At 41.3% G+C, this 19,271-nt stretch overlaps 2 long non-coding RNA genes across 44 annotated transcripts in view; one reads left to right on the top strand and one right to left on the bottom strand.

Moving 5' to 3' along the window:
* The window catches only part of 2600014E21Rik, a 184,753-nt gene that overhangs the window by 33,919 nt on the left and 131,563 nt on the right, over nucleotides 1–19,271 (bottom strand). For 21 of the 42 annotated variants that reach the window (XR_001783338.2, XR_001783353.2, XR_001783345.2 and 18 more), the window contains exons 4-6: nucleotides 15,246–15,422; nucleotides 13,037–13,199; nucleotides 8,476–8,552 (exon numbers count right to left, since the gene is read on the bottom strand). The exons of 12 other annotated variants lie outside the window; for them this stretch is intronic. This is a non-coding gene — a long non-coding RNA (RIKEN cDNA 2600014E21 gene). Of the gene's footprint in view, nucleotides 1–8,475; nucleotides 8,553–13,036; nucleotides 13,200–15,245; nucleotides 15,423–19,271 lie in introns of those variants that run through there. 9 more of the 42 variants (XR_001783337.2, XR_001783344.2, XR_001783358.2 and 6 more) reach the window with 4 other exon arrangements.
* Gm34401 lies at nucleotides 3,032–14,269 on the top strand. 2 transcript variants are annotated; one of them, XR_374730.3, is made up of 3 exons: nucleotides 3,032–3,354; nucleotides 6,218–6,369; nucleotides 14,141–14,269. It is a non-coding gene; the product is annotated as a predicted gene, 34401 (long non-coding RNA). The 2 variants fall into 2 exon arrangements; XR_374731.2 differs by lacking the exon at nucleotides 3,032–3,354 and adding an exon at nucleotides 5,448–5,837.

Below are 19,271 nucleotides of genomic sequence, written 5' to 3'. Positions count from 1 at the left end.
CTCATCAATAGTGACTATCAAGAATTTGAAGAGATCATTAAAAAGACTTGATCAGGACTTGCTCGCAGCCATTTCAGACATAAAACGTATATAGTTATATGCCTAGAAGCAAGATCAACGTCCCCATTAAATTTTTTGGGTAAAAAATTATTTCTAGCTTTTATATAAATTCAATATTTAATATCCATTGCTAATACTCTATATTTTATTTCTGTTATCATGATGAAACTGAAAGGAAATGTTGTAAATGTTTCCCCTGATCTAATATAAATGTCTTCAAGTCCTCTCCAGTTTATTCCAGTGTGATATACAAATATTACTCTGTGACTTGACTTTCATTAGACATCAGAACACCTGGAAGTTAATGCTGATGGCTTAGTCAGCATTTTTTGTGCTGACTAAACAGAATACCTAGTGGCAATAAAATTTATGAAGGATAGGATTCATTTCTTCTAGTTCAGGAGGGCAGGAAGTCCCAAGATCAGATCAGCAGCAGGTTATGACTTGGTCTTTTTGTTGCCAAGTCGGTGCTTGGAATACTGGATCCTTTGCAAATGAAAGATGTAGCAGTCTTATAGGGCAGAAAAGAGAAAACTCACTTTTGCAAACCCAATCTATAGTGGCCTACATCCCATACAACACATGGCCCACCCCTTAACACTGTTGTATTGGGAACTGAGTTTCCAACACATGAATCTGAAAGAGATACATTCGCATCATCGTAGCAGGTCTGAGTACTAGATTTCTTTAGTCAAGTCTCACCAGCAACTTGAGCCTGGGCTCTATCTGTAAATTCCTGCATTATATTAATTATATTATATTATTATATTATTTATATTACTTTATCTTCCAACTTATTTTTAATATTTGTTAATTTCTGAAGTCACCGCAAGGACTTTTTTCTTATAATAACACATTCCAGTCATCAATCAGTGATTTTATGTGCATGTGTTTTTGTTGTTTTGAGTCAGGCTTTCATAGGACCAGGCTGATCTGTTAAATAGCTGATGCTGTTCTTGAACTCTTGACCAGGATCCTACCTTTCCCAAGAGTTTGGATTGCAGGCATGAAGCACTGTGCCGTGACATTTGGTGATGATTTTTGAGTAGCTTCAATGAAAACTGGTCTTGCTATAAGCCAAGAAAACTCAGTACATAACCCACAGAAAACAAACTGTTCCTCCAAACATTTAACAACAAGGACTATCTACAGAAATTTAGCATCTTACCTCAAAGAACCCAAGTTGCTATGCTAATCCCACTAATGCCTCAGTTGCTCAAGATTGACTTCTAAAAACACTTCCTTTGTTTCCTTAAGTTTACGGAGTCAAGTCAGTTTGAAGGATTTTGTCATATGTTAACCTGTCCATTTGTATGCAGAGAACCAGAGAACATTGCTGATATGAACTGGATCCACAGATTGCTTTCATACTCCAGCATGTCTCCGTGTTGATTTTTATTTATCTTATTGCATCTTTAGAAACAAGCATTTCAGAATGAGCAAGGCCAAGGATCTGAAAGGCGATGACTACCCTTTTAATAAATTCATTTGAATCCAGGATCCTACCTCCTAGGACTTCTTTTCCCCAGCTTCTGCCCTAAAGGCAGAAAATTAATTTTAAAACTACATAAATAGAATCTGGTTCATTCAACAGCCAAGAGATGAGTAAAGTTGTACTTTGGTCCCTAAAATGAATGTTTTAGGTGAACCTTGAGGAACGTAGGTTTCATCCAATTTGAGAGGAAAGAATTTAAAATAGCTAAATGGATGTCACCCGATCAGGATAGGCAACTTTGGCATAGGCCATCAGATTTGCAAGTACATGGCTTCTGCTTACTGTCATTGTCAAAATTAGAAATGCCCATTGCCTGGGGAAGTCTCAGTATGAGATAAAGTGAAATATGTATCATGATGCTTCAGACTTCCTCTTAGAGAGATGCAGCCAATCTTTCTAGGAAGCTCGATCATCAAAAGCCGCATAAAGAGATGACATAACATTGCCAGCTCATTTGTTCCAAGGGCTAGTGTCAACACCCCACAAAGCAGGCAGTATGGTATGGAAGTAGAAGTTCAGGGTTCGCTTTATGAGTGAAGAAGATAAAACAAAAGTCAGGAATTAGAAAGGATTTCAAAACAATGGGGTCTCTTGGGTTCCAGCAGGAACTCCAGCTACATAAATGGACCATTTTGTAAAGATGAAAGGCACCATAGAAAACTGTCTGAAAAAAATGTGAGGGCCTATATTGTAAAACCAGAGGAAGGAAGTCACATTTATTAAGTTCCATACATAAGGCACAGGGCTAGGAGCTTCCTCATCCTGCAAAGCTAAGCATTACCACACACATTCATCGCAATCAATGAGGCGACCAGGACTGCTAAGAAAGTTAAGAAATTAGTCACGAATCCTATAGCTGGCAAATGATCAAAATCCATTGTGCTCATGCCAGAGATGTGGACATGCCTGCCTCTTGGTTTATTTGAAGGGGAATTCTCAGCTTGGTGTCCTCACTGCTAAGTCTTTGAATCCCACAGTTTTAACTAAAGTCCTTGAAATCTTGGGTACTTTGTTTTACAATTTTTTAAAATCTAGGTTCAGTCACTAAGGCATGGAACAGGTTAAGCAGTTTCCAAGCATTTTGCTTCATAAGGGAGGTTGCTTACCCAACGCTACCAAGAACAAATCCCAGAGGGCTGTGTTGTCTGTGGATGAGATCTCTTCTGACTTCTGGGATAGAGTAGGGACTACCTCACCTTTTTATTTTGTTTGTTTATTTCTTTATCTCTTTCTTTTTATTCTTCTTTCTTCTTCTTTTCCTCCTTCTTCTCTGTTTTTCTTTTTGTTGAGTCTTCATATGACAATTTGAAAATATTTTCTAGAGAAAACATAGAAAGCCTTTTTTCTAGCAAGATCAATCAAGACATGGAAGTCTATTATCTGTAGATTAGAAAACTTCCTTTTGAACTTCAGATTTGTTACTTGATGGTCTTATTTGTGAAATGTCCCCACAGATCCTTGCCAAGAACAAAAGGTGCTGCAAAGAGAAGGGGATTCCCTGAAGGGGCAACTTCTCTTTCATAATTTGTCCAGAGACAACTACAAGAAAGTGACTCATGGCACCATGGAGAGGCTGACACTTCGGGTGTTTTCCAAGCCCTCTGTGTCATCTGCAGGAGATCGCAGCCACCCCACGAAGGAAACAGAACATTAGCTATGGAAGTCTTTCTCTATCCACCTGGGTCCTGAGGACAACTTCCGGTGGTCCACCTTGAACAACCTGACCTACATTTGCCTTCAGTGATGAGGGTCTACACATTTCTACACTGCCTCCAACTTCAGAGCTCCCTGACCCCACGGTAGGACTGGTGTGGGAGAGACATCGAGGACCTTGTGTCTGGGAGGAGAGGGAGGAGGTACTATGCAGGCAGCTAGAGGCAAGTGTTTTCATTCTCCAGAGGCTTTGGCCTTCAGTAAGAAACTACTGCGGAATTTATAGATATGGCATCATCAGATAAACCACTGAAAAGTCTAAACACATTTTGATCTACAGTGTTAAAGGAAAGGCAGAATTTCTCATGCATCTTCTCTGTAAAAAATACTACAAAAGCATCGCTGTGTAAAGACTCAGTCAAGGATTCTTAAGGCAGAAATGTAGGGACACAAGCATCATAGAACTGTTTTTGAGCAATTAGTAAAAAAAACTAATGCTTTTATTTGCTTGTTTGTTTGGTTTTTGTTTTGCCTTGTTTTTAAGTCTTTCTTTCTCCTCTTCCACGATGACCCTGTGCCTTAGGCACTCCGACGTCTCATAGATGTATCCACTGGAACTGGGCTCCGCAAGTGTGCATTTTGATTGGCTGTGCTGTTCTGTAGTGGCCTCCTTCTTTTACAAAATGAAGTTCCTTGCTGAGGGGTGAGGACTACAGTTCTGTCTGAAGACATAACTGCCCAAATGTGAGCTGAACAGGGATGACCCCGATGGCATGTCGAACTGGCCTGAGAAAAGCCGTGATGTCTCAACCCTACACAAATTGCTACAGGCAACTGAGATGAGCTGATGAGAACAAGTGCCCTTCCCCAGGGAAGAGCTCATGAACTGGCTGTCCAGTTGCAAATGGTCAGCCCCGAAAACATGCATCCAACTAGCATTATACAGACAGAACAGGTTATATTTAGGGATCATTTGTATAAACATATATACATACACATACATACATACATACATACATACATACATACATACATACATACATATACATGTACTCATATGAGAACAATTACTGAAAAAAGAGGCTATGACTGAATGGAAAGTGGGGAGAGGAGTATTTGGGAGCGTTTGAAGGGGTTTAGAGGGAGGGACGAGGAAGGGAGAAATGTTAAAATTAAATTATTACCCCCAAACTAAACTAAACTAAACTAATCTAAACTAAACTAAAGATTTTCCTATTTGTTTTATTTTGTTTATTTGTGTTTTCCATTTTTGCTACAGAGTCTGATCTGGAACTTACAGTTTAGTCCAGGCTAGTCTCAAAGTGGAGGTGATCTTCCTGGCTGTGCCCAACAAGTGCCAGGATTATAGGCAGGTGTCTCCCTCCACACTCAGTGCCTTGAAGTTGCAGGGCTCCCGCATTAGGAAGTTCCTGTTGCTATGATTTCTTCACTCATTTAAGATAAATTTCCCATTCCATGTAGGATCTGCCATCCAGGTTTTAAATTGTTTATTGAGACTGTGCTACAAACTCAAGCATTAGACCCCACAAACCTGGATTTGTCCCTGTGCCATTGTACAAAATGCTGTGTCCACCATCTCTGTGGCCTTGGTGTCTCTGGCTTTTGTGATGTTAGGGAAAGGTGCCTGGTTCACTTTCATGGAAAGGCTATTGGACTGGAGTGGGGCTTCTGTTGCAGTTCCAAATTAACTTTGATCTAGTTATGTGTGGCTGGGCTGTGCTTCTGAGTAATGGGAGATTCTAAAAGGAGAGTTTCTGCTCATTGCACTGAGAGGTCTTATATGGAGAATAATTTAAATACTAAAAAAAATGAAGCCAATAAAAGAGAAAAATCTCTGAAGGCATTCAGGCCTTGTTTCTTTCCCTGGATAGCTGAAAATGGTCAGAGACGGCTGCAAGCATCTCGGGCTTTTCCAGTAACCCAGCATTCCATTCCCATGATACCCTTGGGAAAATGGTCACATGCATGTCCTTTCCCACAATTTTCTCTAGTATTGTTATTGGTAGTGGTGATTGCACCTCTGTTTTCCTTAATTTTTATTCTTTTAAAAAAATATGGAAGAACTGCAAACACTTGTTTGCCGCCTTCTGTTTCTGTGCATGTGTTTTACTTCACTCTGTTCTTCTCCCTCTGCACCCTCACTGACCTATCTCACCCTCCATATCCCCGAGTCACTACTTCCCATCAGTCACTGGCTGGACCATCATCCTCTTCTGGAGGCTTGTGAAAATAGACAGCAAATTGACCGAGATATTGATGCCCTGGTTAGAGTGCAAGACAATGATATTAACAGAAAGGGGACTTTATTCTGATGTGGAGGCAGTCCCATAGTCCTATGTGTTCCCAGTCACCTGGTACACAAACTAGAACATTTTGATCTGTGTCTTTGACATTTCCTCACTCACTCCACCCAGAGCTACTTTTGGCTTCTGGAATGAATAAACAGAAAATGATCCACTGAAAACAGAGGGGAATAGCCTATAAAGTCTATAGCTAATCAGCCACATTTAAATATCGAAGAAAGGAGGAGAGTGGCCTCAAAGGTGTCATCAGACAGTCATTAGAGGATGGTTTGGTCCCATTTGGAAGTTTTCTGCCTCTACTCAAGGTAAATCACCGCCCTGTCTGGCCACATTTGTTAACAATGCATGAAGCTCTTAACCGCATCTCAAAAGCATACTTACTCTCAATTTCGCTTCTCATTCGTTTTTATGATCCTAGGGAAATTCAGACTATATAGACTTTCTTTGTGCTGAGATGGTAATTTTATATCACTTGTAGATTAATAGCATTTTTAGTGATATTTGGTATCATTCATTTGTCTCCTATGGTCGTAAAGATATATATTTTTTCTAATTTGGCTTTGCCAACAAATAAAAAATAAGCGTCTTTTTCTGTTGAATGGGCGAAAAAGTCATTCTGATCATGAAGAATTATTCTCTTTTAGAGGACCCACAATCCGCCATTTAATTGTTTTTGTTATTGCAGCAATACAGTTTCTGCAAGAGTGCATATGTGCGTGCCTGCCTGCATGGGGACGGTTCAGTGTGCAGCAGCATTGCGCCTTGCTGCCACTCAATCTTCACTCTGAGTTCTCGTTGCTAAGTCTCCATCCAGTCTGATGAGGAGCAGCCATCCAGGTACACACTAAGACTGAATTTTCCCTTCCCTTCCTCTCTCTCTCTAGAGGTCTCTTTATGAGCATATTGATATTTCTGGAATTCTATTGTGGGGACTGGTTATGCATTGAACAAGTGCCCATTTCAGGGATGGTTGTTATGGAACAGAAAGGCAGGCAGACTTGGTTTAGCTATCAGCTTTTAAGAGCTTCCTCCATCTGCTAAAATGTGCACTGCAAAGTTGCACATAAAATGCTGATTGGTACCTCCGTGCAGATTCATATAATGATCCACTCTCTCTTGGTTTACATCACATTCCCCTAAGTACCTATGCACCTATTCTATTGGAAAATTTTAATCATCTCTCTGACATTAGCTTGGCAATTTCAGCGACCACTTCACAATCTTTCAAAGTCTTTCTGGTCCATTTCATTCCTGTTTCTTTTCTGCTTGTGTTAATTATTTTTGCAGCCAGCATACGTGTTTGTCAATAATGCATTACATTTTCCATGTGTCAGTCCTTCAGCCCATCAAAGAGCCTGCTTTTTACATTCTGAATCTATTTTCCCCTTTCTCAGCTCAGCTTGTTTTGCTCTAGGCCTGCCTTCTATTCTTCATTCCAAACCCATCAGAAGTTGTACAATACTTGGCAACAGCAACACAGTCTCCAATATAATTGGTTCTGGTTCTCTATAGAGTGTTATGTCTGGGCTTGCAAGGGGCTACAAGTTGTCCCAAAGTCTTGCAACTTTCCTGATAGTTGAGGTGCCTTTAAAAATCCTACCTCTGGGATTCTCACTTCTGGAACAGATGAGATCTCTCTCTCTCTCTCTCTCTCTCTCTCTCTCTCTATATATATATATATATATATATATATATATATATATATATATATATATATATATATATATATTTGTTTAGAGATTTCTCATTTTAAAACAAGGGTTAAAACATAAGTTCTCCACTTGAGGACCACAAACCCCACTTCTGACCCTGCTAACCCCATTCCTACATGTGGTGCCTTGGCTTAATGAAGGAAGCCTTCTCTTGATGACTATTGAAAGAAACTCTTGGTGTGGGGCTAGGCATGTACGTGAGCTCTATAAATACTCATGTCACCAAATATAACAAAAAGGGGTTTGGATCCTCACGTTTCATAGGCTTCTTTGGGAAATATGGAGGCGTGCTGTGCATGTATTAAAAGTCTGTAATGGTCTTCCTTCTGTCCCTGCATAACCTATTCTTGGGAAATTTCTAATGGCTTCCATTTCCTTTTTCATAATTAATATCAAGGTTACCACAAATTGTCATAATCCCAAGACTCTTCTTTTGTGACCATTTCTGAGAATTCCGAGTCGTTCCTTCTCACGGGCCAAGGAAACAGCATTTCCAAAGAACTCTGCTTCTGAGAAGGAATGTCCCTTTTGTGAAGGGCACCTGAAGGGAAGTTTCTTTTCTTGTTTTGCTTTTGTTCTAGCTCCCCTTAAGGGTTACAGACTTCCTTTTCTAATCCCCAGGTTCCTTGAAGGAGAAGGAATACCTCCTGGAGATCGTACAGATGTTCCCTGCATCTGGATGCCCACTTATTTTTTTTTCCTTGCCCCAGTTTGCTAGTCAGCATTAGAATCATCACAGTGCTACAGGCTAACCCAGGGAGGAATCTGTTACTCACATCCTTTGTTGTGACTTTCTGAGACTCTAGAGCAGTGGTTTTCAACATTCCTAATTCTGTGACCTTTTACTACAGTGCCTCATATTGACGAGACCCTAACCCACAAAATTATTTTATTGCTACTTCATAACTGCATTTTTGCTACTGTTATGAATTGCAATGTAGATATCTAATTTGCAAGATATCTGATATGCGACACTTGTGAAAAGGTTGTTTGACCCTCCCATAAAGGGTCATAACCCATAGGTTGAGAATCATTGCTCTATAGTCCAAGAGTTCCACATCGCCGTGGTGCAGGAGAGTTCTGGAGATGACATGAGGCATGGAAAACAGAAACGTGGGAATGACTCCAGGAATGGGAACAAAAGGTTCCCATGTGCCTAAGGCTTTTAACTAAGTAGAAACTTCTGTCCTTTGCCAAATGTCACCAGCAATGATCATTTTCTGTTACTCACCCCATAAAGAACATTGCTTCCTAACTGTTCTTGAGTACCTGGGAATCATGCAAATCGCCAGAGAGATTGACAAGACCCTAAAAGGAAGGAGAAGAAAGGGGAAGTGATGTCACGCTCGCCTCACCAGTCCCTATTCACTGACTCCGTCCCATTTCAGAGAGGGAAAAGAAGCCTGCATCTCTCCAAGTCAGGACCTGGCTGCTCTCCACCTTCCTAGAGTTTCTATCCCCTAGAGCTCAAAAATGGCCTTTTGATAGTATTCTCAGGATGGCAGAGGTTTCCTGGAGTCTGGTGTGCAATGATTGACAGCAAGATGTAATATCATGGTTAGAATGTAAAGAAGAAAAAGTTGGTAATGACTTCAGAGATTCTATGTCACCCACAAATTTGGGAGACTTTAGGATTGGACCATTTATCTGGTACTTGAGGTGGACATAGGGTTGCCTTCCCTACTTCATGGTAGTGTTAACATGTAAGTCATTTTTGGATCACCTCCAACTTGGCATAATGCAATAACTGAGTTGTTTCTTTTTGTGCAGCTTAAAGGAGTCAAGGTAAGATGAAGGAGGTAGGTGTTCGAAAGGAAACATAAGAAGAGTTTCAGGAAAGATTCACAGTTCACTACACTTTTGAGAAGAAAAAAAAAACACCCTACTTCTTTGGAAGTATCAGAATGAAAGCCTTTTGTTGGGTAAAGAAGGCAGTAACTGCTATATTGCAATACTACTAATATTTGTTTTAAAATATTAAGGTTTCCATGAGTTTTCAAAAGTTAAAATGTCATAAAATTCATCAAAGTTTAGTCAAGAATAATCTGCATCAGTTTTCATCAGTTGCACATATGTGAAAGCAGATGCTTAATTTAGCTTCCTGTAAGCTGTCTGGGTCTGCTTCCTACAACACTTAGAGAAGGATATCTGTCTAGTCCAGGTTGTAGCTCAGTGGTAGGGGGCTCACCTAGCATGCACACGGCCTTGGTTCACCACTATCCCCCTGCACTCACAAAAACTCAATCTAATCATCATGTTTCACACATCTGTCTGTCTGTCTGTCTAATTGTTAACTACACACCAATAATGCCAATATCTTCATTTCAATATGGTATTTGACTATATAATTGTATACATGTTACTAATAATTATCATTGTAATGGTTAATAGTGATGCCCACACTGATAGGATCACTCAAGACACAACCCTCTGGGCATGTCTGTAAGGAAGAGTCTAGAGGCGTTTAAAGGAGGGTGGAAGACTTGCATTCAGTGTGGGTGCTACCATTCCACACGTTGGGGGTCACAAACTCCATAACTATGAGAATGCTAATGGAGCGTGAGTCTTCATCTCCCTCTGTTTACTGACTATGGATGTACAGCGATCAGCTGCCTCCTGCTTCTGCCTCAGTGACTTCTCCAAAATGATGGACTGTGTCTTCCAACTGTGAGCCAAAACAACCCCTCCTTCTTAAAATGGCTTTTGTCCCAGCATCAAGAAGAGTAACTAGGACAGTGATAAGCTAATCAAATTCCCAAGTTATCTTCTACCATGAGAACCACTGGGGGCAGGGACTTAGAGATGGGGCGCAGGCAGCATTAGTGGATTTAGAAACGTGAGTTTTAGCGGCAGCATTTAAATGTTGAGGGACTTATTCTTCTTTGTTTTTAAAAGGCTATTTCTTTTCAGTTTTTGTTTTAAGTGAGAATGGTTGCCTGGGACACCATTTCTGACTTGCTGCAAAGCATCAATAGGCTAGAGCTGAAGGAACACTCATCAAGGGCATACCTCACCGATGTTTGACATGCCCGTGGCATGAAATACCTTCCATGCCTGCTGCTCAGTTCACTGCACTGTGTGCACACCACTCTCCCATCATCTACTTACAAGGCACTTACTCTCTTGTGCCAATAGAGTCCTCATTTTACAGTTAAGGAAACTGCAGAAGGGTAGGTTAAGGGGCTGGGGAAATGGTCTAAAATGACAGGAACCAAGATCTGGACCTCTTCTTGCCCAAAGTCATGTTGCTTCCTCACTGTGGATGAGCATCTTCCTTGGATTACATTAGGAGCTCTTTGTCCTTTGTCAATTCCACTGAATGCTTTTTTGCTGTGATATTAAGGAACAGGGCCACATGCTGTGCCAGTTTTAAATGGGAAGTTAAAATGTGACCTAAGGTGTCTCAGGCAATGTCCTCTCCACTCTGCTAATAAACAGGACTGTTTCTAATTATTTGCATGGAAGTTGGCTCCCAAGATAATTCAGTGTCCGTGTGGCTCTGTTTCACCTCTACTTATTTCCATTACCTTGCATATTAGCTATGTCACGTTGATGGGCCTGCTGTTCCCCAGGGTGGCTATTATAAATACTGGTGCTACAATGAAACGCTTCCAGTCTTCTGGAACCTCATTTGAACTAAGCAAGCTCTCCATAATGATCATTAATGATGTATGGCTTGCATATAAATGTTGGATATTAATCTTTTGTTTACTTTTTTGTGCCATCAGACTTCTTAGAAGTTCTTTGTAATACTCAGCGACTGATGATCAGAAGCAGTGTCTCCATTTGGGACTATGTGGCTTTTTAGCCAACAATTCACTGAGGCACGTGGGTGGAGGTTTGACTTTAGAGTCTTGGCTGACAGAGTCCTTCCTTTGGTAAATGTGGTTGCTAATGATCTGGGAACTAATAGATCGTTGTTACCACAGCACAAAGCACCATTTGACTTTTTTCTTAAGTCTATAAAGACTGCTGTCTCATGAATGTCATAAATATATAACTGGGACCCAAGGTCTAGACACAAACTCTTGAAAGACGGATATCATATGTATTTCTTTCTCAGTGGACCTTGATTAGGCATACAATGTACTGGGTCTGAGAGTTTATCTGATCTGGATCCTTGGATAAACCTCAGATCCCAAATGCCAGATTAAAATCTATGAGACTCCTTCATGATTTGAGATATAGACTCATCTTCCTCCACTGAGTTAGAATGGAAGAAATGCTTGCAGTTTGGTCTACGTTGACCTTATATCATGGAACTAGACCAAAAATAAATTAGCATTTGTGAGGGAATGTTGAGATGCTAGTGTTCTTCAGGACTAAAGGTCATGATGGAGCTGGAGATCTGAAGCAAGAGAGATGTGGATTTGAATCTCTTCTCTGCCATCTACTGCCTACAAAACTTTAGAAAGTATTTAAATCTGTTTGAACCCTGTTTTTCTCTTTGTTTAATAGGAATAATATAGACTTGGGGTTGTTTAAATGACTAAACACAAACACCCCATACAACATACATGCGCATGCACACATACAAGTTAGAGCTTGTATAAAATACAATGCTATAATATTTTATACTGTTGTTGTTACTGTTATTTTATGAGTTTGCATTGATCTCATCTATATAGAGGCTTCTCTTGACTTTACTCATCTTAAGAAATGGAAAATTGTTGACAGGCAGTCACTGTGCAACTAGAACCTATGACTATGGTTGAGGTCAAAATATGATAGAAATAATGAAGATGTTTTTGGTCTATCTCATGACCAGGATATGGAAAACATCAATGTGCCAAAAATTTCTAAGTACTAGAAATCTCTCGTGATGTGTATTGCACATTAAAATGTGTGGTCATACTTGCAACATGTGAACTCAGGTCTCAGGAAAATATGAAAGATCACCTGAGACAATGAAAAAGCCAGGGGTGCAACCCTATAGGTGGAACAACATTATGAACTAACCAGTACCCCTGAGCTCTTGACTCTAGCTGCATATGTATCAAAAGATGGCCTAGTCGGCCATCACTGGAAAGAGAGGCCCATTGGACTTGCGAACTTTATATGCCCCAGTACAGGGGAATGCCAGGGCCAAAAAGTGGGAGTGGGTGGGTAAGGAGTGGGGGGGGGGAGGTATGGGGACTTTTGGGATAGCATTGGAAGTGTAAACGAGGAAAATACCTAATAAAAATATTTTTTAAAAAAGCCAGGGGTGCGAAGACTTCAATGGTGGGCATAACAATGTCTGGAACCATGGGGGGGGGGGTGTTACAACATGGCCAATTTTAGCAGTCCAACTTTAGTCTTGGATTGGCCAATTTCATTATGACTGCTTTCAAAGCCTCATCATCTCTCACTTTCAGCCTACAACAGACTAGATCTATGTTTTCTGCTTTCATTGTTTGCTTGCTCCAGCTAATCACTCCTCACTACTTCCAGAAAGGTCTTTCTGGAACACAGTTCTAATCAAGCTGCTGCCCTGCTCAATGGTTGCCTCTGTTAGGGTTTCCATTGCTGTGAAGAGACACCGTGACCAAGGCAACTCTTATAAAGAACAACATTTAATTGGGGCTGGCTTACTGGTTCTGAGCTTCAGCCCATTGTCATCATAATGGGAAGCACGGCGTGGCGCAGGAGGAGCTGAAAGCTTCACACCTTGATCTGACTGCAGCAAGGAGAAAACTGGCTTCCACAGTGGCACACTTCTTCCAACAAGGACAGACCTTCTAATAGTGCCACTCCCTCAGCCAAGCATTTTCAAACCACCACAACAGACTTCCCTGGTCTTCATTGTTTACCTGATAAAGTCTAGTGACTGTAACAAAAGGGGTGACTTCTTAGACCTGGGCATGCTGCATCCTGGAACCAGATGAAGGTGACCCCACCCTAGAGAATAGTGGCAGGAAGAAGCTGGAACCTTCAGGGAAAGCTCATCATTCCTTCTACCATTCTCCCAGTGATCTGCCCAAATAAGAATTAAAGAGAAGACATACATGAATTTCTTCTTGTTCTTTGAACATTAAACATCTTCACAACTAAAGAACCATCTACAGTTTCATATTTCTGCTCAGTGGCCTTTCTGGTCCCTACTGTAAACCTGATGAAACTTGGTAGCTTTTATTTCTAGAAAAAGAAGCTAGTTAAACCCTGACATGGGTGCTTTTCTTAGTCACTGTTTGGTTGCTGTGCTGAAACACCATGATCAAGTCAAGATAGGAAAGGAATCATTTAGTTTTAGATGGTTAGTCCACGATGATCACAGGGGTGGGAGAATCATGGAGACAGGTGGACAGACATGGTGCTGAGAGATGTCATCTGATCTGAAAGTTGTAGTAGGGGAGGGCTGGTGTGGACTCTAGAAATGTCAAAACTCTCCTCCAGTGACACACCTCCTCCGACAAGACTATGCCACCCAATCCTTCCCAAACAGTTCTACTAACTGGGAACTAAGTGTTCAAATATATGAGCCTAAAGGGCTATTCTCATTCAAACCACCACAGTGGTATTCTGCCAGAGCCAGTTATAGAATAGATTAGATCACTGTTTACTTTGGGTTCCCTAGACATCTGATGTCAGCTATTTTGGGTTGGCTCATAGGCCCCTGTATATCCAATGTTAGCCATCTTGGTCTATGCCAGATATCCATAGCAACACCAAGCTCTCTCTATATAAATTGGGCCTTAAAGCCTTCTATTCCCAACACGTTATTCTTTGGGATCTAAATTTTTATTCTCAACCAGTTCTCTTTATCCAAAGGAGTTTGAATGGTATATGGTGTGTGTGTGTGTGTGTGTGTGTGTGTGTGTGTGTGTGTGTGTGTTGACTAAGTAATAATTTTGATCATGTGTCAAGGTTAACAAGTTGAAGAGATCCATTTAGAAAACTGTTTTTTTCTTCGACAGTTCAAGAGGAAACTCTTTCTTCATTTAGCCTGAGATTTGACCTCAAGGTGAGACAATTTATTTTGGCCGCTAAAAGAAACAAGATGTCTGCATACACTAGCAAGATTATGCTGAAAGGACCCTGATATAGCTGTCTCTTGTCAGAGTATGCCTGGGCCTAGCAAACATAGAAGTGGATGCTCACAGTCGGCTATTGGATGGATCACATGGCCCCCAATGAGAAAGTACCAAAGAAGCTAAAGGGATCTGCAACCCTATAGGTGGAACAACATTATGAACTAACCAGTACCCCGGAGCTCTTGACTCTAGCTGCATATGCATCAAAAGATGGCCTAGTCGGCCATCACTGGAAAGAGAGGCCCATTGGACACGCAAACTTTATATGCCCCAGTACAGGGGAACGCCAGGGCCATAAAAGGGGAGTGGGTGGGTAGGGGAGAGGGGGTGGGTGGCTATGGGGGACTTTTGGTATAGCATTGCAAATGTAAATGAGCGAAATACCTAATAAAAAATGGAAAAAAAAAGATATTAAAATGGCAAAAAAAAAAAAAAAAAGAAACAAGATGTCTTCTTTGTCTATGTCCTCAGCCTTGTTAAGCCTCATCAGCAAGTGAGAGAATTCTGCATCTCTCCTGAGGAATAAAGTGACAGTCTGAGAGGCCCTTAGTGGTGGTGGTGACAGTGGCAGTGGCCTTCCTTAATGTCAAACTTTGCTCCAGACATAGCTATTAGTGTCTTGGTGTTCTCACCCTAGTACTCTGTGAAGGAGATGTTCCAGCCCTTTGCCAGCATCCGCATAACAAACAAATGTAGAGTAGAGAGGCTCCCTTTATCCTAATCCCCTACTCTCTGTGGCCTCCGTCTATCTAAACTGAACAACCAGAAGCGATTGCTTGAGACAAAGTCTTAGCTTGAGTCACAGGAGAAGCTTTAGGCCCAGCACTTGATGACAGACAGTTGAATGTGTAGTGAACTCTTCATCTTGACTGGGGAGATAGTGCAGTGATAGAATATCGCCTGACATGCCTAAACCCTGAGTCCTATGCACACACACACACACACACACACACACACACACACACACACTTTATTTACCACAACTTACTTGTAAAGGATTTGATATCAAATACTGAACACAAAGGAGTACTTCAATCCCATGTCATGAACACTTCATGAAAACACGAAGAGACAGAATGTGCCGACGTGCCAGAGGATATTTACTGCTCATCTTTCTCTTTCTTAAGGAAGAGGGCTTGTAAGATGGCAAAATCTTCCAGTTTTTCTAGGAATGAGAGTTTCACAAATTCTCAATTATACATTAATTAGCTTCCATTCATAGTTATGAGTCTGACACAATATTTGGATTCTAATATTAGTGACCTTTGTCCCAAATGAGCTTTTCAAACATAAAACAATTCTGCTCCCATCCCCCTTGTTTATCATTACAGATGTGGTCTCTAAGCAATGGCTGCCCCAAATCCTCACACTCAGCAGCATATTTCTTATTAAGTTAGCAGTGTGAAAAACGACAACAGAAGTTAGTGATTTCCTACAGCCCCCAAACTGGTTTTACTCTAACAGAAATGTTTCAGTACATTTCTCCCAAATGTGGACCAGGACCCTTGGGTATTTACAAAGTGAACAACGGCTGAGCCATTTAATTTAAGAAACATAGATAGCTAAGCTCTCGTTTATCAGAGCAGAATTTTCAGAGTTCTTTTTAAATCATGCTTACACAAGTTCCCCATATCCAAAGATTCTGAAACCAGTAAATACCCTCTGTCACGATGGTTCATAAGGATCATTGCTGTCTGTTGGATCAAATGTGGGCCTCAAGTGGAAGTCCCAGAAGATTTATGCGTCAATCATTTCACATTACATCTTTATTTCAACAAACTTACTATCTTGGGAAAGAACGTCAACCTTTTTTTTTTTTTTTTTTGTGCCTGTTGGTATGAAGCATTAAGTTCCCTTGCCAAGAATGTCTTAGGAACATTGAAATTCCATAAGTTTACGTCTGTACACACCTGCAATGAAATCTTCCCCCCTCCCCCCTCCCCCCCCCCCCCCGGAGGGAAAGAAACTCAGCAAGGTAGGTAAGTCTCTCATTGTCTCCAACCTTCCATTTAAGTCAGACTTGACCCAAGACACATAAATCACTTAACCCTTTGGAGAGATGAGTGTCAGGATGAAGAGCCAAATTTCTTAGCAAAGGTCATATACTTAGTTTTCTCCTTGGGACTGGAAGCAGAAACATGAGCTGCTCATTTGTCCTCATTAAAGCAAAACAGAAGGCTGTTTCAGAAACCAAGAATTCTGGGCGCTGTCTTCTAGGAGAGAAAGATCAAAGACATGGGAGCCCTGAAAAGAACTTTTGGTTCTGGTCCTTCCAATATTTCCAACCCAATAGGTCCTTTGACACCCACTCCCATCAAGTATCTCTCAAAGCTAAGGCCTCTCTTTCGTTCATTTGCTATACCCTCAGCAAGGGGGCCAGCAGTGACCATCATCATCTTGCCTCAGAACTGTCCATCTCTCTGTGCCACACTTCTGAGAACAATGTTTTTGACATGTAGAATTCCACAACCGGGATGTGTTTCTTCCACAACTCTGTCCTTCTGCCACCAGGGCTACCTGCTGATGTTCACTAAGCACGCGCTAGCTCTTATACCCTCTCCTCTGTGCTTACAGCATCAACCGTGATCTCTGTTGGAATCCTAAAAGCCCCTCAGTCCACCAGGTGAGAACACACAGCCTCTGCCTCATATGCCAGATCCCCAAAGGTCCGCCTTTGTAGGACTCATGATATTGATCTCCTACCTCCAGGTATATTTATTTATCTGTGTAAAAAAAATGCCTCTCCCCCAGACTGCAAGGTCTGAAGAGCAAGAATCACATTTGCTGTTACAAACACTTTGCCCTCTATGCTGCTGAGGCACATCGAGCAAACATTGAATAACTGAGTATGTATGCAGCCAAGAGGACTTACCACCAATATTTTTAAAAGAGAGAAAATGAAGTTAAAGGCCTAGAAGGTAGTGGGGGAGAAAGTGATGAAAAATGGAGGTGTTTTACAAAATGATATATGAAAGAGCAGCAAGGGCCCATGAACTTTTCCTAGAAGGGCAGTTATTTTCATGTATGGTTAGCTCCCTGCTTTCTCTTTTTATGTATAACCTAGCATTTTTAAAAAAATCATTCTCTTCTCCTAAGAAGTTAGCTGTAGCTAGGTCTTTCCTGATCTCTCTGCCTTTTGAATCTGAGATCTGTTTGGTTAGTGGGATTGGCAGGACATATTTCTACACCCTGGCTTTGGTTTTGTTCCACACTCTATGGCTGCTGGTGGATTTTGACATATCTAATGTCTTTTCCATTTGTTTTCTCATTAGAACAATTTGGAACTATCTCCAGGTCAATTAATGTCTCATATTTTACTGAAAGTCATATTTTTCCATGAAAATTTAAATGTATTTTGCTCTTTCACATCGAAAGAAAGAAAGAAAGAAAGAAAGAAAGAAAGAAAGAAAGAAAGAAAGAAAGAAAGGAAGGAAGAAAGGAAGGAAAGAAAAGAAAGAAAGAAAGAAAGAAAGAGAGAGAGAGAGAGAGAGAGAGAGAAAGGAAGGAAGGAAGGAAGGAAGGAAGGAAGGAAGGAAGGAAGGAAGGAAGGAAGGAAAAAATTGGAAAAACCGGCAACACTCTATGTTAACTTACATTCACCCTGGCCTTTCTACTGAAGTTCCTTTTGTTCTTCAATGCCAACGATTTCCTTGAGCACAAAACCTTTCCCCTTGCCCCAGCACTCACATTGAGACTTGACCCTCCAGTCTCTAAGGACCTTTGAAAGTTCTGACGATCTTCCAAGAGCCCTGTGATCACAGCTTGTGGATGTCTTGACCTCAGTTCCTTCCTAGTAGGTTAACATTTTCCTGCAAAGCCCATTTCCTCTCCTCCCCTGTCTTTACAGCTAACTCTGTGTTGATAGTCACAGCCTACTCTCAGTAGGTCCAGCTCCAAGCTGTAAGTTGCCACCCAATTCTTGTGGCTTCCAGTCACCAACGTAGCTTCTAGAATGGCTTCTTATCTCATTGTTGCCCGACACTCATTGCTTGTCTGTGTTTATCTCAGAGTTTTTCACCCTGAGGATAGCTCCTTTTAGCACTATTAACGCAACCCCCTGTTGGCATCAGGTAGAGAGTGGATCCAATCTCATCTTATCTCCCACTACCTGCAAGCCCTCCACCCCCATGATGCCTTTTTAGCTTTTTCCTCCTAGCATGCTTTTCTATAATGCCTCAGAGAGGGCCACATTTCCCTCCAATTCCCTGCACACTTGTAGTCCATTCAGCCATGTCTGGAATTATTATTTGTCCCAGTCACTAAACATCCTTTTTTTTTACTCTGAGCCTGACGATGTGTTTTTATTTGGCTTATCTCATTTACTCCCCACTCTGGCTTCATGAGGAAGACAGTCATGTTTTCAGGTCCACTTTATAGAAGAAGTGAGATTGAAGGAGATGGAAGACAGAATGACTTCCCCAGTTCACACAGCTGGAGACCGACAGCAGTTGGTGTTAGACCCATTCACCCTCAATCTGCAGGTCACACTGCCATGTTTTGCTCTGTGAGAACGGGTGGTGGAAGGCTGCTCGCACATTATTCCTGTTACAGCGGGACCATTCAGAGATGCTGACATCTTGCATCCAGTCCAATTAAGTGCCAGACAGCCTCCCTGGCAGTGCGCCTAGTGACGGACGGTTGCCATGGAGACGACCTTTCTCCACACCTGCTTAGGCTACTTTCCCTCTGAAGAGAGTCACCCAGGAACCTTGGCTAATTCTGATTGTATAGGCTCTTTCCAGAAAATTCTACCCTTAGGGCAGGCATTAAACCAACTGAAGAAGGCCAGCAAGCATCCAACTGTGGCCCAACCTTCTGCCTTTGGAGAGATGAACCTTGTACACTTCAGAAGACTATCCTAGGCAGAGTTTCCACTGTCTTTCCTCTGCTTTGCCTAAAACCTTTGCACTTATTACTTACAAGAACTGATGAAAAAAATCCAAATGTAAAAATTTCATCTAGACCCCAAAGAGAATAATGCTTTCTGGCTGACTTCTCGTGCCCCTTTGTTAGG

This window comes from Mus musculus, chromosome 2 (genome assembly GCF_000001635.26).
Source record: "Mus musculus strain C57BL/6J chromosome 2, GRCm38.p6 C57BL/6J".
Lineage (NCBI taxonomy): Eukaryota > Metazoa > Chordata > Mammalia > Rodentia > Muridae > Mus > Mus musculus.
This window is presented reverse-complemented; position numbering and strand designations above follow the sequence as displayed.